Here is a 26140-nt window from a genome sequence, read left to right as displayed (position 1 = left end):
TGGCTTGCGACCATCTCTCAGAACAGATTGTGGCTCCCAAGGAAAGCAAGGTTGGGGACCACTGCTATAAGTGATGATTCCCTATACCAAAATACAAATTTTATATTAACTCAATTTAAGCCATGAATTAAAGATGTAGAGGTATATATCCAAATAAGATCACTGGCACCTGGAGGAAAGCTAGAGGGTTTATTACCGCTAAGGAAAAAACATCCAGACCCATCCAAATACCATTACAGTTAGGTGGCAGCCAGACAGACAGCCGTATTTCTCGTGGAGGAGGTGGTGGAGAATAGGTAGTCTTGTAGGATACAATTCTACTTACAATTTTATTTATGAAGTCCATTGAAGAAAAAATGACCTGGTAACTAGATTCTACAGTTTCGTACTACTACAGCAAGTAAAAAATAAAATTTCAAAAATTCTAAGCCACCCATTTTCTCACTCCAAAAATTATGAAATGTAAGCTATATTTAAAATTTGGCATTATCAGGTCCATAAAATTCTAATCAAAATATACAATAAATCCTACCCATCCTGTAAACTTTGTGAAAAAAAAACAAAAAAAAACAAATGTCAGAATTGCTATTTTTGAGGTCCCTGCAGCTCCCCCATAAATTAACATACAGTTGTGGCCAAAAGTATTGACACCCCTGCAATTCTGTCAGATAATACTCAGTTTCTTCCTGAAAATGATTGCAAACACAAATTCTTTGGTATTATTATCTTCATTTAATTTGTCTTAAATGAAAAAAACACAAAAAGAATTGTCCTAAAGCCAAATTGGATATAATTCCACACCAAACATAAAAAAAAGAGGGTGGACAAAAGTATTGGCACTGTTCGAAAAATCATGTGATGCTTCTCTAATTTGTGTAATTAACAGCACCTGTAGCTTACCTGTGGCACCTAACAGGTGTTGGCAATATCTAAATCACACTTGCAGCCAGTTGACATGGATTAAAGTTGACTCAACCTCTGTCCTGTGTCCTTGTGTGTACCACATTGAGCATGGAGAAAAGAAAGAAGACCAAAGAACTGTCTGAGGACTTGAGAAACCAAATTGTGAGGAAGCATGAGCAATCTCAAGGCTACAAGTCCATCTCCAAAGACCAGAATGTTCCTGTGTCTACGTGCGCAGTGTCATCCAGAAGTTTAAAGCCCATGGCACTGTGGCTAACCTCCCTAGATGTGGACGGAAAAGAAAAATTGACAAGAGATTTCAACGCAAGATTGTGTGGATGTTGGATAAAGAACCTCGACTAACATCCAAACAAGTTCAAGCTGCCCTGCAGTCCGAGGGTACAACAGTGTCAACCCGTACTATCCGTCGGCATCTGAATGAAAAGGGACTGTATGGTAGGAGACCCAGGAAGACCCCACTTCTTACCCGGAGACATAAAAAAGCCAGGCTGGAGTTTGCCAAAACTTACCTGAAAAATCCTAAAATGTTTTGGAAGAATGTTCTCTGGTCAGATGAGACAAAAGTACAGCTTTTTGGGCAAAGGCATCAACATAGAGTTTACAGGAGAAAAAAAAAGAGGCATTCAAAGAAAAGAACACGGTCCCTACAGTCAAACATGGCGGAGGTTCCCTGATATTTTGGGGTTGCTTTGCTGCCTCTGGCACTGGACTGCTTGACCGTGTGCATGGCATTATGAAGTCTGAAGACTACCAACAAATTTTGCAGCATAATGTAGGGCCCAGTGTGAGAAAGCTGGGTCTCCCTCAGAGGTCATGGGTCTTCCAGCAGGACAATGACCCAAAACACTTCAAAAAGCACTAGAAAATGGTTTGAGAGAAAGCACTGGAGACTTCTAAGATGGCCACTGGCCAGCAATGAATCCAGACCTGAATCCCATAGAACACCTGTGGAGAGATCTAAAAATGGCAGTTTGGAGAAGACACCCTTCAAATATCAGGGACCTGGAGCAGTTTGCCAAAGAAGAATGGTCTAAAAGTCCAGCAGAGCATTGTAAGAAACTCATTGATGGTTACCGGAAGCGGTTGGTCGCAGTTATTTTGGCTAAAGGTTGTGCAACCAAGTATTAGGCTGAGGGTGGCAATACTTTTGTCTGGCCCATTTTTGGAGTGGTGTGTGAAATTATCAATGTTTTGCTTTTTACTTCATTCTCTTTTGTGTTTTTTCATGTAAGACAAATTAAATGAAGATAATAATACCAAAGAATTTGTGTTTGCAATCATTTTCAGGAAGAAACTGAGTATTGTCTGACAGAATTGCAGGGGTGTCATTACTTTTGGCCACAACTGTACAACTCAAAATGGTACTCAAAGCTAGAGCTTAGCAACCTGTAAGCAAGCCCTCATACCACAACAAAGAGCTGCACAGAAAAATAAAAAGGAGTGATGGATCTCAGAAAATAGTAAACCAGGTGTTGCTGTGTTTGTAAAAGAAAAGAAAATTATAAAAATATAACTCTGGGATTGTAGTAATAGTGGCTACAGAATCACGTTGCCAGTTCATCTTACCATAAATTAAATGCAGGGCGGAGGTCAGAGGCGTTTCTAGGGGGGGGGGGCAGCCGGGCCACCTAATGCAGTGGGTCCACAGTGTCTCCCCTGGCGGCTGCATTTTGCCGCCCCTGGACTGGGAGTCAGCTGTTCTGTGTCGGCTGTCAAACTGACAGCCGACACAGAGAAGCTGCAGTGCGTCGGCTCCCAGTGTTCAATTGTACTCGTATCTGTAAGATGCGAGAATAGTTGAAGCTATGACAGCAGGGCCAGGGACTAGAATGGAGGTGATTTTTTTTTTGAGGCAATGATGTCAACTGAAGGGGCGGGGCCTCCTTCTGTCCAGTGCGGCTCCCATAGCAGGAAGCTGTGTTTTGCTAAGGCTGCTGGAGCAGAGAAGAAGGGAATGGCAGGCTGCACCCCATGAAGCTGTGTGAGGATAGGACTGAGGGGCTGCACCACGGACCCAGGACTCAGAGTGAGTACTCTGAGGATGGATTTTGTAAAGGGGTTGATGTTACTTGAGTGGGCCTGCAAAGGGAAGATTATGACAAGCTGCTACATGGGGAATGGGGAGATGATGAGGGGCTGTGCGCGGACTAGGGGGAGATGATGAGGGGCTGTGCGCGGACTAGGGGGAGATGATGAGGGGCTGTGCGCGGACTAGGGGGAGATGATGAGGGGCTGTGCGCGGACTAGGGGGAGATGATGAGGGGCTGTGCGCGGACTAGGGGGAGATGATGAGGGGCTGTGCGCGGACTAGGGGGAGATGATGAGGGGCTGTGCGCGGACTAGGGGGAGATGATGAGGGGCTGTGCGTGGACTAGGGGGAGATGATGAGGGGCTGTGTGTGGAATAGGGGGAATGATAAGGGGATGTGTGGGGATGGGGGGGATTTAATGTGTGGGGAGATTTGAGTTAACAAAATGAGGAGCAAATGGGGGAGATGCAGGGCATGTATGAGGAAACATTATGGGAGAATGGGGGCATGTAGGAGGAAACAGTAAGGGAGAATGGGGGGCATGTAGGAGGAAATAGTATGGTGGATTGGGGGGCATGTATGATGAAACAGTATGGTGGGGGGCATGTAGGAGGAAACAGTATGGGGGAAGGGTGCAGACAGTATGGGTGGTGAACGGGGGAATGTATGCGGACACAGTATTAGTAGCGATGTGAAAAATGTATGTGGACTCAGTATGGGGAGTTAGGGTGATGGGATGTGTGTAGACACAGTGGGGGTATGTGTGAGCAGGCAGTATAGAAAATGAGGGGGTAAATATATGAGGAGACAGTATGGTGAACATTGGGGATGTTAGAGGAGACAGCATGAGGGATGGGAACTGTGTGAGGCGACAGTATGGGGGGAGAAAAGTTTCTATTATGTGCCCACTCACTGAGTAGTGGGGGCGTAGCATGGGGAGACAGTGTAAGGGTGCTGCCAGGAGAGGACAGTATACCAAGGAGGTGGAGTGTGATGACCGAGTACAGTATAGAGACTGTGCCCTATGGGGGGGGACACAGAGGACAATGTATAGGGGGCCAGTATGAAAATGAGAAGTCAGTGTAAAGAGCATGTACCATAAGAGGGACAGTGTGGGGGTCATATTTTGCACAGACAATATAGTGGGGGGCAATTTTTTATTCAGGAGCTCAGCGTAGAGCAGATATTTGTATTTAGGAGCATTATAATGACACTTCTATCTTTAAGGGCGTCGTGTGCAGATTTTCTACTGAAGACCAGAGAAGATGGAAGTCTGCAGAGACGAGATGTGAATGAGAAAACTCATCATGGGGTCTGGACAAGAAGAAAAGAAGGAGAATGAATCCAAAGACGACATCATCTATAAGGTACCTGGATGCAAATGTTATTTGTGATACTGACTTATACTCATGCTTTTATTTATGTTAGGAACATTAAAGAGGTTGTCCAGGTATGTGATGAGTCTGCAGTCATTCTATGTGACTGTCCAGGTTTGTGATGAGTCTGCAATCATTCTATGTGACTGCAGACTTCTGAATTCTCACAGTGCGCACTGAATGCTGTTAGGATTTTCTTGTGCCGGTAATTTACATACGTGCGGTCACATGCTGACTAGACATGTGTGTCCTCACTCAATGAAACTGAATGGAGCAAGGCCGGGCACATCTAGTCGGAATGTGGCCAGAAGTATACAGATCATATACTTGTGCTGACATGACCGTGTACTCTTGCAATCGGTAAGGGAGAATCCTAAAAGTGTGCAGTGCATTAGTTGTGAGAATTCTGAAGCCTGCAATGTCAGGATTCAGCTCTGCAGGTTCCAGTAGTCATCACATGGACACTTCACTGAGATTGTCATACTTATGGTCCTGTGACAATGAGCTTCTCACTGATCATTGAGAGCAATAGAAAGAGCAGCTCGTCGGTACATGACTGAGTGTGCAAACAGCATGTGTGCTGGGGGGGGGGGCGAACTGAATTCTTGCCCGGGTGCCAGAAAACCTAGATACACCTCTGGCGGAGGTGGAAAAAACAAAAAAGCAAAACATAAGTGGCCATTTTATTTGATTAATTGTCATAAGATGGGAGAGCATTGTTAATTATTATTAGACATGCATGCCTCACACACACACACCCGCCATACATGCAAACACCTCATCACATAACATGAATTAAAAATCTAAAAGTAAGGTCCCATTGGTGACAAAGATCAGCATTTTATGACTGTTGCATGAGCAGAGGGAACACCAAAAGATCATAAAAATTGAAAGTGACTTTACTGAAGACAATTTTTTTAATACAATGCAGTAAAACCTTTCAGCAGAATAAAAAAAAACAAATGTGTTGTTATGTTGATAGATAATAGTAACCAGATAACACACACCTATAACTACCTGTGTGACGAATTGTCCTTAGACAAAAAAAATATATCTAAAATTATTTTGAACATTTTGACTTTTCTGGATCAGGACCCCTAGATTTGGCTGAGATGCCTTTGGCACGCAGGTTGTACTTGTATTTTGAATGCTCTTGGAGATTACATGTTAAAATAAGGATTTTTGGCTTGGTGACAGTGCCAGTATTGTCCAGTAGAGTTCTTCTAAGAGGGTTAATAGAACTGTTTCTCACAAGTGGCCAGCAGAAGTACAGGTGTTTCTCACAAAGTTAGAATATCATCAAAAAGTTAACTTACTTCAATTTTTCAATACAAAAAGTGAAACTCATTATATAGAATCATTATAAACAGTGATCTATTTCATGTGTTTATTTCTGTTAATGTTGATGATTATGGCTTAGAGCCAATGAAAACCCAAAAGTCATTATCTCAATAATTAGAATACGTTATAACACCAGCTTGAAAAAGGATTTTAAAATCCGAAATGTATGTTCAGTAAATGCACCCAATAGTTGGTCGGGGCTCCTTTGGCATCAGTTACTGCATCAATGCGGCGTAGTATGGAGGCGATCAGCCTGTGGCACTGCTGAGGTGTTATGAAAGCCCAGGATGCTTTGATAGCAGCCTTCAGCTCATCTGCATTGTTGGGTCTGGTGTCACTCATCTTCCTCTTGACAATACCCCATAGATTCTCTATAGGGTTAATTTCAAGCGAGTTTGATGGCCAATCGAGCACAGTGATACTGTTGTTCTTACACCAGGTATTGGTAGTTTTGGCAGTGTGGACAGGTGCCAAGTCCTGCTGGAGAATGAGATTTCCATTTCCAAAAAGCTTATCGGCAGCGGGAAGCATGAAGTGCTCTAAAATTTCCTGGTAGACGGCTGCACTGACTTTGGTTTTGAGAAAACACAGTGGACCTACACCAGCAGATGCCATGGCTCCTCAAACCATCACTGATTGTGGAAACATCACACTAGACCTCAAGCAGCTTGCATTGTGGCCTCTCCACTCTTCCTCCAAACTCTGGGAACTTGATTTCCAAATGAAATGCAAATTTTACTTTCATCTGAAAACACCTTGGACCACTGAGCAACAGTCCAGTTCTTTTTCTCCTTGGCCAGGTAAGACGTTTCTGGCGTTGTCGATTGGTCATAAGTGGCTTGACACAAGGAATGTGACACTTGTAGCCCAAGTCCTGGATACGTCTGTGTATGGTGGCTCTTGAAGCAATGACTCCAGCAGCAGTCCACTCCTTGTGAAACTCCCCAGAATTTTTGAATGGCCTTTTGTTAACAATCCTCTCAAGGCTGAAGTTATCCCGGTTGCTTGTGCACCTTTTTGTACCACACTTTTTCCTTCCACTCAACTTTCCATTAATGCGCTTGGATACAGCACTCTGTGAACAGCCAATGACGTTTTCTGGCTTACCCTCTTTGGGAGTGTGTCAATGACTGCCTTCTGGACATCTGTCAACCCAGCAGTCTTCCCCATGATTGTGGAGCCTTCTGAAACAGACTAAGGGACCTTTTTAAACGCTTAGGAAACCTTTGCAGGTGTTTTGTTAATTATTCTAATGTACTGAGATAATGACTTTTGGATTTTCATTCGCTGTAAGCCATTAACATTAACAGAAATAAACAGTTGAAATAGATCACTCTGTAATGACTCTATATAATATGAGTTACACTTTTTGTAGTGAAGAACTGAAATAAATAATAAATTCACTCTTTGAGGATATTCTAATTTTGCGAGAAGCACCTGTCCATCTTCCATGATGTGGAAAACAAAGTCGTAATTGCTGATATCATACGCTGCTTTTCAGATACATTGTTTCCTGGCCTTGCTGAACATAGCAAATCTGTGGTTGGCACCACAAGGTTCATTTCTAAGTGTTTTACCTCTCACCACAGCCTATACACAATGGACAGTATAGTTGTGATCCCATGTAGCCACCTGTGCCTGAGCGAGCATTTCATCCAAGAAAAATGTTTTTCTGTGTTTTAGATTTGCTAAATGAAACATCTCCAAAACACAAGCATGGCAAAAGTAGGAGAGCCGTGTCAGGTCTCTCAAAAACTTTTCATTTAACACTATGTCCTTCAGTGCATTGTGTGGCGGGCTGCGGTGGCTTATTTTGTCAGGTAAAGTGCTCTGTAGTTCTTCTCCTTCCTTATTATGGACATTGTCAAAATTATGTAAAATGGATTTCCACTTAATACTCATCCACCTGGTCTGTGCTACTCTAGGTGGAAACCAATAATTTTTTTGGTTTGTAAATCAAGCATAGTATAAATACAATATTTAGCATTTGGGCCATCACACCGACCATCTCCAATTTCCTCCAGATTGCTTTTTGGTTCTGTTCCCAATGATATTGCACTGTAGGAAACATATATTGTGTTTGATTGTTTAAATGAGCCATTTTGCTAATGGATAGAAGTCCAAGAAAATGTAAGAAAAGCTGGATTTTGAGTGGAGCATAGAACGGACGATGAAATTATGAGATTCCCAACTGGCATCCTACCAATTTTTGGCTGACTCTCCCAAAGTGTTATTCGATGCTGGGAGGCACAGGTATTATACACAGTAATGTATGAATCAACACTTTTTTTTTAATCGCCACAATTTTTTCTTTACATTTATATATTTGACAAGGAATTTTATTTATTAGCAAGTCAAGGCAGCTCTCAAAAACTACAAACTTTCTTTCTCTTGCTCGAGAAGTGACTGGGTGATTTGCCTGTAGACTGTGAGCCCTCGCGGGCAGGGTCCTCTCTCCTTCTGCACTTGTGTGTCCCTTGTCTTACCATGTTTATTGTACTTGTCTATATTTTCCCCCTTTTCACATGTAAAGCGCCATGGAATAGATGGCGCTATATAAATGTTATAAATGCATAATAATAATTTGCTATGTCCATTGATGGTTCCACATAATCTGTCGGGAGAGATGAAGAATCCATTTCATTTTTTATTTTAGGAGAAAGCAGCTTGAGTCGATATTACCCATAATCAAGCAGAAGTGCAGAATATGGTCTTGTCTCCAACTGAGTATTCAACTCGGATTCATTCACAACATTTGCTGGTGCATACCAAATTCCTTCTTGTGATTCTTCTTGCGAATCTGGCAAGTCTAAAAATTCAGATAGGATTTGTGGTTCATGGCTTATTTCCATTTCTAATGCTACTCCGTTAATCGATAGATCCTCTAATGAAATCACCTTGTATCGATTTGTTTATATAGCTCGTTCTAACTTGAGTCACTTTTTGATACCATCCCCATTTTGAATTGGTCTGAGAGCAAAAATCATTTTTGTCAGTATTGAAGCACACTGACACAGCAATAGAGCGAGTATTTGGTTTGGGTCTGGTTCTTTTACCACAAGATTGGCAAAATGCTGAAGAGCCTGAACCCCCCTCTACTTGCTTTCATTAGGATGGTGGCCTTTCCACAGGCATTGGATCAGAAGGTCGAACTTCAAAAATATTTGGTATTTGGAAAGGCTCCTTTACGCAGCTTTCTATGACTCCCTCCAAAAATATAATTGAGCTGAAAAGTGTTTGGAGCAAACACGGAACCGATCATGTTTTTTTTCCTCCTAACACCGTTTCTGCAAATTGATCTACATCACCAAAATCCTGTGGCATATTTTTCAACCAATTTATAATGGCTTCTTTATTCTTTGGGAACACATGAAGTATAAGCCCTTCCTCTGTAGGCCCTTTACCAGAACGACATCCTTTAACGATACAGGAAGGCATGCTGAAAGATACAATTAATTTGGATAATTGTATTATCCATTTAAAAAAAAAAAAAAAATACATATCTGTACTGTAGTAAGGTGTTAGTTTTTCCACCACACGTTGCATTCACTAATATGGCTAGACTTGTTCTTTTTGTGAGCTTTTATGATTTTCATCATTCATCAATTCCAATAATGTCAGACTATACCCCGGAATTAGATGGTCTATTTACCTTCTCTCAATGTAGTGGGCTTCTCTTTTCAAAAGATGTAGTCACCAAAATGTTGCTGAAATACAAATATATGAATTGAAACACGAGTTAATATACCAACAAATTGAATAGCTATATGGCTGGAAAAGAGGTTACACTACAAAATACTTCATAAATTTACACTTTACATTTATGATTTTTAGCTCTCCCATAAGAGAACTTTTAAAAAAAAAAAGTTTACTCAAAATCCCAGAAGATCCCTGCACTTCTGTGCCTCCTCCTGCATACATTTGCATGTCATAATGAACACCCATGTGACCGGAGAGTACACTGTGTCCTCCTCCGACACATCCCTATGCACACGGCACTCGTACTCCGCATGCGTGCCTTCTCATTCATTACTATGTGCTCCAACGGTGTTAGTGGAGAGCACAACTCAGCTAGTAAAGGGTGACTGATGTTCTGAGCACACAAAGCACGGCTCAGAAAACAAAGTAGCAGCCATCTTATGCAGGACTAGCAATCCTACATCATTTCAATCTTCTTGGAAATTGGACACTTTTAAAAATGTCTAAGTGGAATTTTTTTTTAACCCCTTAGGGACACAACCAAATTTTTATTTGAGTTTTTGCCTTTTTCCTCTTCTTCCAAAAGTAATAGCTTTTTCCTTTTTCAGTCAGTCATATTAAGGTTTATTTTTCTAGGACAAGTTGTAGTTTTTTTAATGACACCATCAAGTTAACTATTTAATGTACTGAAAAACGAGGGGAGGGGTATGAAGGAATGAACCAAACAATAGCAGTTTTAGAATTTCGATCTTTTCTTTCCTTCAAGGCAACTTTTACAAACAGCACTAACGAGTTTTCTAATTCTATTAGTTTCCAGATGATTAACTAGATGAAAGGTGGGTGATTAGAAGTTATATTACAGTTTTTACATTTCATTTTATTAGCCTCCTTAAAGAGAACCTGTCACCTGAAAAAACGCTATTAACCTGACAATATGGGGTTACTCTGCAGGTTAATAGCATTGTGAACCTGCCTAGCGCCCGCACTTATAGTTACATTACCGTTGACGGGAGGAAAATTATTTCCTCCAGTAGAGTTCAGGTTCCACTCACAGGGGCAGAGCCGGCACAGTTTCATTCACTGCTCTGTGTATAGACAGCGGCTGCTGTAACTGTGCTCCTGACACTGACTGACAGTCGGCCCTAATGCGGAGTCTGATGTCAGTCGGTGCTGGGGGCACAGTTACAGCAGCCGCTCTCTACACACAGAGAGGTGGCCAAAGCCACACCTGCGCCTCCCCTATAACTGAAGCCCGATCACTACTGGAGTAAATAAAGTTAATTTTTACCCCATCAACGGGGATCTAATTGCAGCCACTGGGCAGATTTCACAACACCTTCAGATTAACCCCATAGCCACAGGTCAATATAGTTTTTTTGTCAAGCAACAGGTTCCCTTTAATAGCTCCGAATCTGTGATCATTCAATTGAAGTCAGCAACATATACTGAAAATCAGGGTATGCAATGCTTCACAGGAGCACAAAGTTGGCAGTAACTGGGTCCTTCATCATGAAGGGGTTAATGACTGCCCGAAAACACAAGCACCACCGAGATGGCAGAAGTAAAATGGCACTGACAGTGATTTAGAGTGGCACTTAAGGGGTTAAACAAGTGATCAAAGCTAGCACCAATCAATGTTGTCAGTGCTGACTGTCATCTATATAACACTGCCAGCGCCTGTCCTGTCTAGAATACGTTGGCTCTGAAGTGCTCCATGCCTTTGTAGAAGTGCAGTGACCGGGAGCGGCGGATAGGTCATCGGCTAAACGTGCTGCTTCATATTTGCGGTCCTCGGATATAACCGGGAAGCAGTCAGCCGGGCGATGGCGACTTCAATCTTGACCTTGCGCTATTATTTTGAGCAGTTAATTCATCAGGTGGACGGTCTGAACGAGAGGATAGTGCCACAATTCATTCTGCTGGCTAGGAATTTTGAAGATTTCCAAAGAAAATGGCAGAAAACTGAGCAAGAGCTGGTAAAAAGGCGAGAGCTGCTAATTAAGACAGAGACTGAGCAGAGTGCACTTGAAGTAAAGCTGAAACATGCTTGCAATGAGGTGGACATAGAGATTAAGAGGCGGTAGAAGGCTGCGAGAAACTAGACCATTAGATTCAGTTGATGAGAGTTGCTGAGGTGTGATACATCGGGAAATATTCAGCTCAGTGAACAGCAAAGTGGTGTACAGATGGCAATGGGACCAGAAGACTATCTACAATAGATGAATCTGGATCCAACCTCTCAGACATCAGCTTTGACAATGCAGAGGACTCACTGGACTGGCCTCTTCTATTGTTAGAAATGAAAGACTGAAGAAATGAGAAAAGCGACGCTCCTCAAGACAGCAAAGAGAAGGACCTCCTGTTCCATCAAAGAGGACCCATTCATTTGTGTTGGCTGTGGAATCAGAAAAGGAGTCCATAGTGACGAAGACAACGGTAACTATTCCAAATAATGGCGGTGTTCCTGAAGCGGTTTCAACCATAGAGACTGTGCCGTTCTATACACATAGCCGTAGGACTGCCCAGATACAGCCGTGGAGCAGACAGTTTGGTGAGTGACATGAGACAGAAGTGCAGGACTCCCCAGAATCAGAGAATGAGACTTCATGAATTTATTTAAAAAACAGTTATTAAACCAGAGTCCTGTGTTCCCTGTGGAAAAAGGATCAAATTTGGAAAACTCTCTTTGAAATGTCGGGACTGCCCTGTTGTGGCTCACCCAGAATACCACGATCGCTGCCCTCTTCCATGTATGTCGACTTCTGGAAACACTCCAGTCCACATTGGAGGGGGTACACTTGCAGATTTTGTTCCATTTAAGTCTCCAATGATTCCACCCTTAGGCTGTGTGCACACGCTGCGGTTTTTGCTGCGGTTCTACTGCGGTTCTGGCCGCAGCAGAACTGCAGCAGTTCTGCAGACAGTGTACAATAACATGTTATTCTATGGGATTTACATTCTGCTGTGCACATGCTGTGGATTTTTAACTGCGGAAAAGCTGCGGTTTTAAACAATTATTTGTCAATTATTTCTGCGGATTCTGCTGCGGTTTGCCACCTATTCCATTGTCCAGGTGGCAAACCGCAGGGCAAAACCGCAGGTATTTTGCCTGCAGTTCTGCAGATAAAAACCCGCAGGTGAATCTGCAGTGTGTGCACATAGCCTTAGTGCTTTTACTGTGTCAGTGAAATTGAACACCGAGGACTTTGTAAGAATGGTTTATACAGAATCTATGGCTGTGATTGTACCACAAAAGACTTAAAAGGAGAAGTTATTGAGAGGGTAGAGTGTGCAATGCCAATGTTAAGTAAAGTGGATGACAGCCATGCGGTCTGTGGATTCATCAAGGACTTTTTGCATAACCTATAAGAGACACTTCTTTGTACCTTCGGCCTCAATAAAGCGTTCATGACAGCAGACAAAATAGTGGATGATAACAGCATTACTGCCATATATCAAGCAATCAATGAGCTTTCTTAATGATCTAACTTCAAAGAGTTGCTGAGAGTCCAGCCTGTAGGATGGGGGTAATCAGCAACCAATCGGCCCAACTTTGGTGGGAAAAGAAGTCCCTGATCATGATCCCATGACCGTTCTACAAGATACAAAGCAGCAACCCAAGGTTGTGAAATTATATCACTACCAGCAGATTTCTGGAATCAGATCATGATGGTAGAAAACAAAGAAAATTAGCATGTTGGGGCCTCTGACAACCCCTGAGCAATAAATCACCAAAACTCCTACAAGTTCCCTGTCCCAAAAAGGTTGATCCACTATTGGCAAGAGTACACCGAAGTTGGAAAGCCAGAGTAAATCTGTTACCAGCATTGCTCAACAGGGCAATTTCTTTGCCTCTCCACTACGGAAATAGTCCACCAAGATTCAACACATATACATGAAATTGCACATTTTATCACATATAATGTGGGTTTTAATAGTTATAATGCAAGATTTCTACAATGCTGTAACATGCAAGAGGTAATAATGCACAACTAACGTTTTTACTTGTAAGTCTGCTTTTATTGCTATATACTGAATGCAGATTTTTCAAAGCAACTATTTGGGGCCTGTGCACACTAGAATAGACAGCGGTGCCTGCACACTGCTCCTCTTCTTACTATGGAACGCTACAGCCTCAGCGCAATGCACATCAAGAGTGACTGCACCATATTAATGCTATTTGTCAACCCTGCGATACCACCTCCCCATGCTCAATCACAGACACACCATATACAGTCATGGCCGAAAGTGTTGGCACCCATGAAATTGTTCCAGAAGATGAAGTATTTCTCCCAGAAAATTGTTGCAATTACACGTTTCATTATACACATAAATTTGTGTGTAATTGGAACACCACAAAAAAAAACGGAAAAAAAAAAAAAAAAAACATAAGGAAAAGGCAAATTGGACATAATTTCTCACAAAACACCAAAAATGGGCTGGACAAAAAATTGTTGTCACCCTTAACTTAAAGAGAACCTGTCAGTACTTTTTTGTGCTACCAGCTAAAAATATCATTTAATTTAGTGTCACCCATGCATTACACAACTACTTCTGTTACCCCTGACTCCCCATGTATCATCCATAAATACCTTATATATTCCTCCTGCGCTGTATGGTATTCTGTTCTGTCCGGTTCGATGGGCGTGACTTAGTGTCCATCTCTCCCCCCTCCTCTGTTTGTTGTACGTCTTCCTTGCTGTGAATTTCACAGATCCCGTACAGTTTTCATGTGTGTGCATTCAAATGGCATCTCGCGCGTGCGCAGTATGCTTTGCCAAACTGTGGGCAAAGCAGAAAAGCAGTATTACGCATGCGCTGGCATACATACATGCTTTCAATGGCCCGGAAGTATTTTGCTGCCATTTCTTTGCTCCCTGCCGGGGCATGTGCAATGCCGCTTTTCGGCTTTGCACACAGATTGGGCAAAAAATACTGCGCACACGCGAGATGCCTTTCAAATGCGCACGCGCAAAAACTCTACGCGATCGCCGAAATTCACCGCAAGGAATAAGTAGAGCAAGCGAGGAGGGGGAGAGACGGAAACGAAGACAAGCCCATTGGACTGAACACATTACCATACAGCGCGGGAGGAATAAAAAAGGTATTTATGGATGATACATGGGGAGTCAGGGGGTAACAGAAGTACTTGCATAATGCATAGGTGACACTAAATTAATTTATATTGTTAGCTGGTAGCCCAAAAAAGTGCCGACAGGTTCACTTTAATATTTGGTTGCACACCCTGTGGAATAATAAACTGCAATTGCTTCCTGTAACCATCAACAAGCTTTTTACATTTATCAACTGGAATTTTGGACCACTCTTCTTTTGCAACTGCTACAGGTCTATCATATTTGAAGGGTGCCTTCTCCCAACAGCAATATTAAAGATGTCTCCACAGGTGTTCAATGGGATTTAGATCCGGACTAATTGCTGGCCACATCAAAACTCTCTAGCACTTTGTTTGATGAATAACACACAGTCAAAGCACCCTGCAAAACATCTTTGAACCTCCACCATATTTGACTGTAGGTACGGTATTCTTTTCTTCGTAGGTCACATTCAGTTTTCAGTAAACAGTAGAATGATGTGCTTTACCAAAAAAAAAAAAAAAAAAAAGCTCTGTCTTGGTCTCATCTGTCCACAAGATACTTTCCCAGAAGGATTTTTGTTTACTCATGCACATTTAGGCAAACTGCAGTCTAGGTTTTTTATGCCTCTGTGCCAGCAGGGGGGCCTTCTGCCAGAGTTTCATTTAATTCAAATTTTGACAGATAGTTTGTGCAGACACCGATGTACGCAGAACCTGCAGGACAGCTTGAATTTGTTTGGAATTTGATTAGGACCACTTATCCACCATCCAAACTATGCTGCATTGCAACCTTTCATCAGTTTTTCTCTGCCATTCATGTCCAGGAAGATTAGCTACAGTGCCATGGGTTGTAAATGTCTTGATTATGTTGTGCACCATGGGCAAAGGAACATCAAGATCTCTAGAGATGGACTTGTAACCTTGAGATTGTTGATATTGTTCAACAATTTTGATTCTCAAGTCCTCAGATAGTTCTCTTTTTCTATTCGCCACGCTTATTGTGGCACACACGGACACACAATGCAAACATTGAGTCATCTTCTCCCCATTATCTGGTTTAAGATGTGATTTTTAATATTGCCCTCACCAGTTACTTGCCACAGGTGACTTTGAAAGAGCATCACAGGTTTGAAACAACTGTTTACCCACAAATTTGGAAAGGTGTCAACAATTTTGCCCATTTTTGAGGTTGTGTGTGAAAAAATGTCCAGTTTGCCTTGTTTTTGTTTTGGTTTTTTTCCCATTGTTCCAATACACACAAAGGTAATTCACATGGCAATTACAAATGTTTGTTATACACATAATTTTCTGGGAAAAATACTTTTACATCTTCTGCAGCAATTTCAAGGATGCCAACATTCTAGGTCACATCTGTTGAAAATAAAAATGTGACAGCATGAAATGCTCTGCAGATCATAGACAGGAAAGAAAATGGGCGAAAACATAGCATATTCTGGCACAGTAACTTGAAGGGTTGGAACCCCAGGCTAATAAAAACCCACCGCAGAACGTCTCAGCTCAGGAGGTTTTGCAAGGAGCAAGCACAACACTGGGGTCACTGTATGGTGTAGATCTGAATGGAAGGGGTACAAGCTGCAGCTGCTGCTCAAGAAAGATTGTGATGTTTGGGCATCCCTGCAAATACTTTAAGGGGATATCTGAGACTTAAAATAATAAAATAAATGAGTCTAAGCACTAAGGCTGTGTTCACACGTGGCGTTTTTTTTGCGTTTCCGCGGCGGTTTTAACCGCGCGATTTTGCCGCGAAAACGTGAAAAATAAGCATCCCATGCATTCCTATGGGATTCCGCAATGCTGTGCTAATGCTGCGGTTTTTACCGCGGCGGAATCGCTTCGCGGTAAAAACCGCAGCATGCTCATTAATTTGCGGAATCTCGGCGATCCCGCACCCATAGGAATGCATTGTTCCACTTATTTCCCGCATGTGGCTCTGTACACCATGCGGAAAGTAAGCAGAACAATTGCGGATGGTACCCATGGTCCGGAGGAGAGAAGACTGTCCTCCGGGCTTTGGGTACCATATCCCTGTAAAAAAATAGAATTTAAAATAAAAAATATTGTTATTCTCACCCTCCGACGTCCCGCGCAGCCTTCCCGCTTCTCTTCACGCTCTCGTTCCCAGTAGTCCTTTGCAAAAATGCTCGCGATGACGTCCGTTCTCGCGGGATCGAAGTCTCGCGGTCATTCGCGCGACGTCATCGCGAATTACCGCGAGACGTCGCGATCCCGCGAGAACTGACGTCATCGCGGGCATTTTCGCAAAGGATTACTGGGAACGGATGCGCGGGACGTCGGAGGGTGAGAATAACACGGTTTTTTATTTACATTCTTTTACTACTGAGGCCGCATAGGCGGCCTCAGTAGTAAAAAGTTGGTCACACTCGTCAAACACTATGTTTGACGAGTGTGACCAACCTGTCAATCAGTTCTCCAAGCGATGCTACAGATCGCTTGGAGAACGCTAGCATTTTGCAAGCTAATTACGCTTGCAAAATGCTAGTTTTTCCGCGGGAATTTAAAATGCGATTTTCCCGCGGACTGGAATTCCGGAATTCTCGCGGTAATTTCTGCGAGAGTTCCGGGTACGTGTGCACTTAGCCTTAAAGTCAGGTAGTTGCGACCTACCCGCCAGTTATGCTCAGTTCACCGCTGGCACAGAGCGGTCACAGACTTCCGCTGATATCACATCAACAGAGCAGCAGTTTCTTTTCTTGTTGACAGGGTGGGACTACTGGTGTCATGCTGATTGATAGCTGGCTCTCTGCTGCCTAATTGGGGAAAACCAGCTGTCAATCAGCATGACACCAGTAGTCCCGCCCTGCCAAAAGGAAGAGAAACTGCTGCTCTATTGAAAGGCAGTAGCTGAGCCTCCGGCAGGAGCGATCAATCACCGGCACTGGGTACAGGTAGTTGCCTCTGTTAGCATTAGCACCGCTCCCGGTTGTAAACTATTTAACCCCTTCAGATGGATTGCGGCATGGGACTTGACTGTACGGCGGACAGGTATGGGATATTGTTGCTTTTTATTTTGGATTTTTTTTTACAGAACGATGGCTTCGTTTGGATTGGGAGTGTAATAAAGATGGAAAAAAATGTCTTATAGACACCTCTCCATTATTAACCAGGCTTAACACAGTGCCTTGCGAAAGTATGCGGCCCCCAGGAACTTTTCAACCTTTTTCCCCCATATCATACTTCAAACATAAAGATACCAAATGTAAATTTTTGGTGAAGAATCAACAACAAGTGGGACACAATTGTGAAGTTGAACGAAATTTATTGGTTATTTTAAATTTTTGTGGAAATTCAAAAACTGAAAAGTGGGGCGTGCAATATTATTCGGCCCCTATAACTTAATACTTTGTTGCGCCACCTTTTGCTGCGATTACAGCTGCAAGTCGCTTGGGGTATGTCTCTTTCAGTTTTGTACATCGAGAGACTGAAATTCTTGCCCATTCTTCCTTGGCAAACAGCTCGAGCTCAGTGAGGTTTGATGGAGATCGTTTGTGAACAGCAGTTTTCAGCTCTTTACACAGATTCTCGATTGGATTCAGGTCTGGACTTTGACTTGGCCATTCTAACACCTGGATAAGTTTATTTGTGAACCATTCCATTGTGGATTTTGCTTTATGTTTGGGATCATTGTCTTGTTGGAAGACAAATCTCCGTCCCAGTTTCAGGTCTTTTGCAGACTCCAACAGGTTTTCTTCAAGAATGGTCCTGTATTTGGCTCCATCCATCTTCCCATCAATTTTAACCATCTTCCCTGTCCCTGCTGAAGAAAAGCAGGCCCAAACCATGATGCTGCCACCATGTTTGACAGTGGGGATGGTGTGTTCAGGGTGATGAGCTGTGTTGCCTTTACCCCAAACATATCGTTTGGCATTGTTGCCAAAAATTTCGATTTTGGTTTCATCTGACCAGAGCACCTTCTTCCACATGTTTGGTGTCACTCCCAGGTGGCTTGTTGCAAACTGTAAACAACAATTTTTATGGATATCTTTGAGAAATGGCTTTATTCTTGCCATTCTTCCATAAGGCCAGATTTGTGCAGTATACGACTGATTGTTGTCCTATGGACAGACTGTCCCACCTCAGCTGTAGATCTCTGCAGTTCATCCAGAGTGATCATGGGCCTCTTGGCTGCATCTCTGATCAGTCTTGTCCTTGTTTGAGATGAAAGTTTAGAGGGACGGCCTTGTCTTGGTAGATTTGCAGAGGTAAGATACTCCTTCCATTTCAATATGATCGCTTGCACAGTGCTCTTTGGGATGTTTAAAGTTTTGGAAATCATTTTGTATCCAAATCCGGATTTAAACTTCTCCACAACAGTATCATGGACCTGCCTGCTGTGTTCCTTGGTCTTCATGATAGTCTCAGCGTTCTGTTTGATGCACAGAGAGCATCACAGAGGAGGTGCATTTACAGTTGTGGCCAAAAGTATTGACACCCCTGCAATTCTGTCAGATCACAAATTCTTTGATATTATCTTCATTTAATTTGTCTTAAATGAAAAAACACAAAAGAGAATGAAGCAAAACATTGATCATTTCAAACAAAATTCCAAAAATGGGCCAGACAAAAGTATTGGCACCCTCAGCCTAATACTTGGTTGCACAACTTTTAGCCAAAATAACTGCGACCAACCGCTTCCGGTAACCATCAATGAGTTTCTTACAACGCTCTGCTGGAATTTTAGACCATTCTTCTTTGGCAAACTGTTCCAGGTCCCTGATATTTGAAGGGTGCCTTCTCCAAACTGCCATTTTTAGATCTCTCCACAGGTGTTCTGTGGGATTCAGGTCTGGACTCATTGCTGGCCACCTTAGAAGTCTCCAGTGCTTTCTCTCAAACCGTTTTCTAGTGCTTTTTGAAGTGTGTTTTGGGTCATTGTCCTGCTGGAAGACCCATGACCTCTGAGGGAGACCCAGCTTTCTCACACTGGGCCCTACATTATGCTGCAAAATTTGTTGGTAGTCTTCAGACTTCATAATGCCATGCACACGGTCAAGCAGTCCAGTGCCAGAGGCAGCAAAGCAACCCCAAAACATCAGGGAACCTCCACCATGTTTGACTGTAGGGACCGTGTTTTTTTTCTTTGAATGCCTCTTTTTTTCTCCTGTAAACTCTATGTTGATGCCTTTGCCCAAAAAGCTGTACTTTTGTCTCATCTGACCAGAGAACATTCTTCCAAAACGTTTTAGGCCTTTTCAGGTAAGTTTTAGCAAACTCCAGCCTGGCTTTTTTATGTCTCGGGGTAAGAAGTGGGGTCTTCCTGGGTCTCCTACCGTACAGTCCCTTTTCATTCAGACTCCGACGGATAGTACGGGTTGACACTGTTGTACCCTCGGACTGCAGGGCAGCTTGAACTTGTTTGGATGTTAGTCGAGGTTCTTTATCCAACATCCGCACAATCTTGCGTTGAAATCTCGTCAATTTTTCTTTTCCGTCCACATCTAGGGAGGTTAGCCACAGTGCCATGGGCTTTAAACTTCTTGATGACACTGCGCACGGTAGACACAGGAACATTCAGGTCTTTGGAGATGGACTTGTAGCCTTGAGATTGCTCATGCTTCCTCACAATTTGGTTTCTCAAGTCCTCAGACAGTTCACACAAGGACACAGGACAGAGGTTGAGTCAACTTTAATCCATGTCAACTTGCTGCAAGTGTCATTTAGTTATTGCCAACACCTGTTAGGTGCCACAGGTAAGTTACAGGTGCTGTTAATTACACAAATTAGAGAAAGCATCACGATTTTTCGAACAGTGACAATACTTTTGTCCACCCTCTTTTTTATGTTTGGTGTGGAATTATATCCAATTTGGCTTTAGGACAATTCTTTTTGTGTTTTTTCATTTAAGACAAATTAAATGAAGATAATACCAAAGAATTTGTGTTTGCAATCATTTTCGGGAAGAAACTGAGTATTATCTGACAGAATTGCAGGGGTGTCAATACTTTTGGCCACAACTGTATACGGAGACTTGATTACACACAGGTGCATTATATTTATCATCATTAGTCATTTACGACAACATTGGATCATTCAGAGATACACAATGAACTTCTGGAGTGAGTTTGCTGCACTGAACGTAAAGGGGCCAAATAATATTGCACGCCCCACTTTTCAGTTTCTGAATTTCCACAAAAATTTAAAATAAATGTTGTTCAACTTCACAATTGTGTCCCACTTGTTGTTGATTCTTCACCAAAAATTTACATTTGCTATCTTTATGTTTGAAGCATGATATGTGGGAAAAGGTTGAAAAGTTCCAGGGGGCCCAATACTTTCACAAGGCACTGTATCACCGTACAATAGCAAGGTGACATTAACCCCTTACTACCCATATGCCACCCACTACAGGGCAATGGGAAGAGAGAGGGTAAGTACCGAATTGGAGTATCTTACAGATGCGCCTTTTCTAGGGGTGGCTGGGGGCAGATGTTTGTAGCCAAAAGGGGGGGCAAAAACAATGGTCCCTCTCCAGGTTATCAATATCTGCCCTGAGTTACTGGCTTTCCCTCTCTGGCTGAGAAAATTGGGTGGGAGCTCACGCCAGTTTTTTCTGTGAATTGATCCTTTAATTTAACACACACAACTAACATTAGTGAGGGACATATAAAAAAAAACGGATACGCAATCAATGGTTTACTGTATGTAAACCATGTCTCACATCCTGTCGGGTTCTGTAACGATTTTACAGATGCCGACAATTGAATTATTGGCTACTCTGCTATCTAGCTCTGTTTGAAAAAATACATATAATTTTTTTTTTTTCTCCCCACAAATATCTGAGGCCATGGATCCATTATGTCCATTTTGCAAGCCGTCGAGATTTTCGTACGGATGCTGTACAGCTGTCACATGGAGAAAATCTCATCCTCGCATTGCACACAGACGACATACGGATCACTGTTCAGGGAACATTTCTGCGATTCACGTCCGTGGAAAACTGATCATATTTTTATACGTTAAGTGTGACTCCAGCCTCAAACACAGAGCAGTGAGTGAACCTGCCCCTGCGCCGCCGTCTACACACAGCGCAGGGACTGAGCCTGCGCCGCCCTCTACACACAGCGCAGGGGCTGAGCCTGCGCCGCCCTCTACACACAGCGCAGGGGCTGAGCCTGCGCCGCCCTCTACACACAGCGCAGGGGCTGAGCCTGCGCCGCCCTCTACACACAGCGCAGGGGCTGAGCCTGCGCCGCCCACTACACACAGCGCAGGGGCTGAGCCTGCGCCGCCCTCTACACACAGCGCAGGGGCTGAGCCTGCGCCGCCCTCTACACACAGCGCAGGGGCTGAGCCTGCGCCGCCCTCTACACACAGCGCAGGGGCTGAGCCTGCGCCGCCCTCTACACACAGCGCAGGGGCTGAGCCTGCGCCGCCCTCTACACACAGCGCAGGGGCTGAGCCTGCGCCGCCCTCTACACACAGCGCAGGGGCTGAGCCTGCGCCGCCCTCTACACACAGCGCAGGGGCTGAGCCTGCGCCGCCCTCTACACACAGCGCAGGGGCTGAGCCTGCGCCGCCCTTGTGACTGGCAGTCGAACGCTGCCAGGAGGAATAAAGTTCATTTCCTCTCAGCACTGACGCCACAGGGTATCACAACCCCTTAGTGACCGGGTGAAATTGTACAATTCTGACCAGTGTCATGTTATGTGGTAATATCTCCTGAAGCGTTCCAGAGATCTCACTGATTGCGATTGTACTTTATGTTCATGATAAATGTGTCAATATTGTCTGCAGTTATAAAAATATCAGAAATTTGTCAAAAAAAAAAAAATCTAATAGCACTTTTGTAACATGACTGTCATCCCTTTACCCCAGTCAGACCACAGACCAGCTGATAAAGGCCATTTCCCAGTGGCAGCCTTCCATCTGCACGGTGCTCCCGGATTCTGGTAGGAGTCACCATGGCGCCAGTCCTTTGTAATTTGTGGAAATTAAATTTACAAAACTTCCTTTTTTAGGGATTTGTTCCGTTCTGCAGTGACGTTATGGGACCTGTATGTGGTAAAATCCCCAGCAGTGACCCCATTTTATAAACAGCGCCCCCGAGGGGCTTTCAGGTCGGTCAGTAACCCTTGTAAAGCGGCTCTCATTCATACAAGGACAGGTGAGGAGTCAGCAGGGCGGGCGCTGTACACAGCCTGTCAGCGGCCACACCACACAGCCCCCGCCGTGCGGCTCCTGCCCATCTCTAGGCGACACAGGGTCACGCGACTCACCTGCCCCGGGGACACCCGGCCCCGCAGCCGTGAGAAGAGCCAGGAAGCGCGAGTCAACCCTCAGCACGGCCGGCACTACAACCCGGAGCTCCCCGCAGAGCAGGCTGCAAGTCATAGCCTTTAGGAGCAGCCCATACAATTCGCTGCAATTCCCGGAAGTTGCTCCGGGGGTTGATGGGAAATGTAGTTTCCTGAGACAATGTTTACCGGTTGATGCTGGAACTGAGACAGAACGAGAAAAGGTGTGGCCTGTGCGAGTATGGGGCGGGGTTTCTGCAGCTGTTGTTGAGCGCGGTGTGGAGGCGACTAATGATGGCAAGTTCCGTTCTTTTTGGTGATCCGGCTCATTCGGCTCCGCTCACCATAAAGAGCCGGCTCTTTAAACGGCTCTTTTTTTAAATAGAAATCCGTTTTCCACAGACCTCGTTCTAGGTCTTTGCCTGTACAGTGAGGCCTCATTCTCCACCTGTATAAGGATCTAGTGACGCAGTGTAGACTGTTATTCAGCATTGCTGTTTCCTCAGATTGTCAGCTCTTGTGATCAGGCCCCGGCTCCTCGCTCCGGTCTCTCCTGTACAGTGCGGCCTCATTATACCCCTGTATAAGGATCTAGTGACGCAGTGTAGACAGTTATTCAGCATTGCTGTTTCCTCAGATTGTCAGCTCTTGTGATCAGGCCCCGGCTCCTCGCTCCGGTCTCTCCTGTACAGTGAGGCCTCATTATACCCCTGTATAAGGATCTAGTGACGCAGTGTAGACTGTTATTCAGCATTGCTGTCTCCTCAGATTGTCAGCTCTTGTGATCAGGCCCCTGCTCCTCGCTCCGCTTTCTCCTGTACAGTGAGGCCTCATTATACCCCTGTATAAGGATCTAGTGACGCAGTGTAGACTGTTATTCAGCATTGCTGTTTCCTCAGATTGTCAGCTCTTGTGATCAGGCCACGGCTCCTCGCTCCGGTCTCTCCTGTAAAGTGAGGCCTCATTATACCCCTGTATAAGGATCTAGTGATGCAGTGTAGACTGTTATTCAGCATTGCTGTTTCCTCAGATTGTCAGCTCTTGTGATCAGGCCCCGGCTCCTCGCTCCGGTCTCTCCTGTACAGTGAGGCCTCATTATACCCCTGTATAAGGATCTAGTGACGCAGTGTAGACTGTTATTCAGCATTGCTGTCTCCTCAGATTGTCAGCTCTTGTGATCAGGCCCCGGCTCCTCGCTCCGGTCTCTCCTGTAAAGTGAGGCCTCATTATACCCCTGTATAAGGATCTAGTGATGCAGTGTAGACTGTTATTCAGCATTGCTGCTTCCTCAGATTGTCAGCTCTTGTGATCAGGCCCCGGCTCCTCGCTCCGGTCTCTCCTGTACAGTGCGGCCTCATTATACCCCTGTATAAGGATCTAGTGACGCAGTGTAGACTGTTATTCAGCATTGCTGTGTCCTCAGATTGTCAGATCTTGTGATCAGGCCCCTGCTCCTCGCTCCGGTCTCTCCTGTACAGTGCGGCCTCATTATACCCCTGTATAAGGATCTAGTGACGCAGTGTAGACTGTTATTCAGCATTGCTGTCTCCTCAGATTGTCAGCTCTTGTGATCAGGCCCCGGCTCCTCGCTCCAGTCTCTCCTGTACAGTGAGGCCTCATTATACCCCTGTGTAAGGATCTAGTGACGCAGTGTAGACTGTTATTCAGCATTGCTGTTTCCTCAGATTGTCAGCTCTTGTGATCAGGCCCCTGCTCCTCGCTCCGGTCTCTCCTGTACAGTGCGGCCTCATTATACCCCTGTATAAGGATCTAGTGACGCAGTGTAGACTGTTATTCAGCATTGCTGTCTCCTCAGATTGTCAGCTCTTGTGATCAGGCCCCGGCTCCTCGCTCCAGTCTCTCCTATACAGTGAGGCCTCATTATACCCCTGTGTAAGGATCTAGTGACGCAGTGTAGACAGTTATTCAGCATTGCTGTTTCCTCAGATTGTCAGCTCTTGTGATCAGGCCCCGGCTCCTCGCTCCGCTCTCTCCTGTACAGTGAGGCCTCATTATACCCCTGTATAAGGATCTAGTGACGCAGTGTAGACTGTTATTCAGCATTGCTGTCTCCTCAGATTGTCAGCTCTTGTGATCAGACCCCTGCTCCTCGCTCCGGTCTCTCCTGTACAGTGAGGCCTCATTCTCCACCTGTATAAGGATCTAGTGACGCAGTGTAGACTGTTATTCAGCATTGCTGTCTCCTCAGATTGTCAGCTCTTGTGAACAGGCCCCGGCTCCTCGCTCCAGTCTCTCCTGTACAGTGAGGCCTCATTATACCCCTGTATAAGGATCTAGTGACGCAGTGTAGACTGTTATTCAGCATTGCTGTCTCCTCAGATTGTCAGCTCTTGTGATCAGGCCCCGGCTCCTCGCTCCGGTCTCTCCTGTACAGTGAGGCCTCATTCTCCACCTGTATAACGATCTAGTGACGCAGTGTAGACTGTTATTCAGCATTGCTGTCTCCTCAGATTGTCAGCTCTTGTGATCAGGCCCCGGCTCCTCGCTCCAGTCTCTCCTGTACAGTGAGGCCTCATTATACCCCTGTATAAGGATCTAGTGACGCAGTGTAGACTGTTATTCAGCATTGCTGTCTCCTCAGATTGTCAGCTCTTGTGATCAGGCCCCGGCTCCTCGCTCCAGTCTCTCCTGTACAGTGAGGCCTCATTATACCCCTATATAAGGATCTAGTGACGCAGTGTAGACAGTTATTCAGCATTGCTACTTCCTCAGATTGTCAGCTCTTGTGATCAGGCCCCGGCTCCTCGCTCCGCTCTCTCCTGTACAGTGAGGCCTCATTATACCCCTGTATAAGGATCTAGTGACGCAGTGTAGACTGTTATTCAGCATTGCTGTCTCCTCAGATTGTCAGCTCTTGTGATCAGACCCCTGCTCCTTGCTCCGGTCTCTCCTGTACAGTGAGGCCTCATTCTCCACCTGTATAAGGATCTAGTGACGCAGTGTAGACTGTTATTCAGCATTGCTGTCTCCTCAGATTGTCAGCTCTTGTGAACAGGCCCCGGCTCCTCGCTCCAGTCTCTCCTGTACAGTGAGGCCTCATTATACCCCTGTATAAGGATCTAGTGACGCAGTGTAGACTGTTATTCAGCATTGCTGTCTCCTCAGATTGTCAGCTCTTGTGATCAGGCCCCGGCTCCTCGCTCCGGTCTCTCCTGTACAGTGAGGCCTCATTCTCCACCTGTATAACGATCTAGTGACGCAGTGTAGACTGTTATTCAGCATTGCTGTCTCCTCAGATTGTCAGCTCTTGTGATCAGGCCCCGGCTCCTCGCTCCAGTGTCTCCTGTACAGTGAGGCCTCATTATACCCCTGTATAAGGATCTAGTGACGCAGTGTAGACTGTTATTCAGCATTGCTGTCTCCTCAGATTGTCAGCTCTTGT

At 44.5% G+C, this 26140-nt stretch overlaps 1 protein-coding gene and 2 pseudogenes across 2 annotated transcripts in view; 2 read left to right on the top strand and 1 right to left on the bottom strand.

Moving 5' to 3' along the window:
- Window positions 1-22991, bottom strand: part of TCP11L1 (t-complex 11 like 1) — a 168350-nt gene extending 145359 nt beyond the window's left edge. Inside the window, exons 1-3 of one of the 2 annotated variants that reach the window (XR_012232402.1) lie at window positions 22720-22988; window positions 9323-9377; window positions 5213-9109 (exon numbers count right to left, since the gene is read on the bottom strand). The gene's annotated coding sequence lies outside the window, so the exon portion shown is untranslated. Of the gene's footprint in view, window positions 1-5212; window positions 9110-9322; window positions 9378-22719 lie in introns of those variants that run through there. The other variant, XM_073576337.1, reaches the window with a different exon arrangement.
- On the top strand, window positions 11032-12044 carry LOC141090283 (rac GTPase-activating protein 1 pseudogene; annotated as a pseudogene).
- LOC141090272 (rac GTPase-activating protein 1 pseudogene) lies at window positions 11976-13240 on the top strand (annotated as a pseudogene).
- Window positions 22992-26140: the final 3149 nt, after the last annotated feature.

Source organism: Dendrobates tinctorius, unplaced genomic scaffold (assembly GCF_039654945.1).
Source record: "Dendrobates tinctorius isolate UK_male_01 unplaced genomic scaffold, ASM3965494v1 ptg000048l, whole genome shotgun sequence".
NCBI lineage: Eukaryota > Metazoa > Chordata > Amphibia > Anura > Dendrobatidae > Dendrobates > Dendrobates tinctorius.
The sequence above is the reverse complement of the archived record's forward strand: the minus strand, read 5'-3'. Positions and strand labels throughout refer to the sequence as shown.